Here is a 265-nt window from a genome sequence, read left to right as displayed (position 1 = left end):
TTGTCGTTTCCTTGTGAAATATTTTTTTTCAAACTTCAAAGATTATAATATAAAACTTGAAAGCGAATTGCGAATTCCTTAGTATTGCCATCATAAATAAGCGCTTGCAAAATTATTCATTATTTTACATATAAATTAGATATTATTAATCTCTTATTAAATACATAGACTATTTTAACATAAAGTTTAAAAAAATCTAATAGGCTCACATCAAAAATTTGTCTTGCCTACATATGAAAAAAACAGATCAGTTTTCGATTTCTTC

Source organism: Pieris brassicae, chromosome 12, assembly GCF_905147105.1.
Source record: "Pieris brassicae chromosome 12, ilPieBrab1.1, whole genome shotgun sequence".
NCBI lineage: Eukaryota > Metazoa > Arthropoda > Insecta > Lepidoptera > Pieridae > Pieris > Pieris brassicae.
Note: the sequence above shows the minus strand (reverse complement) of the source record.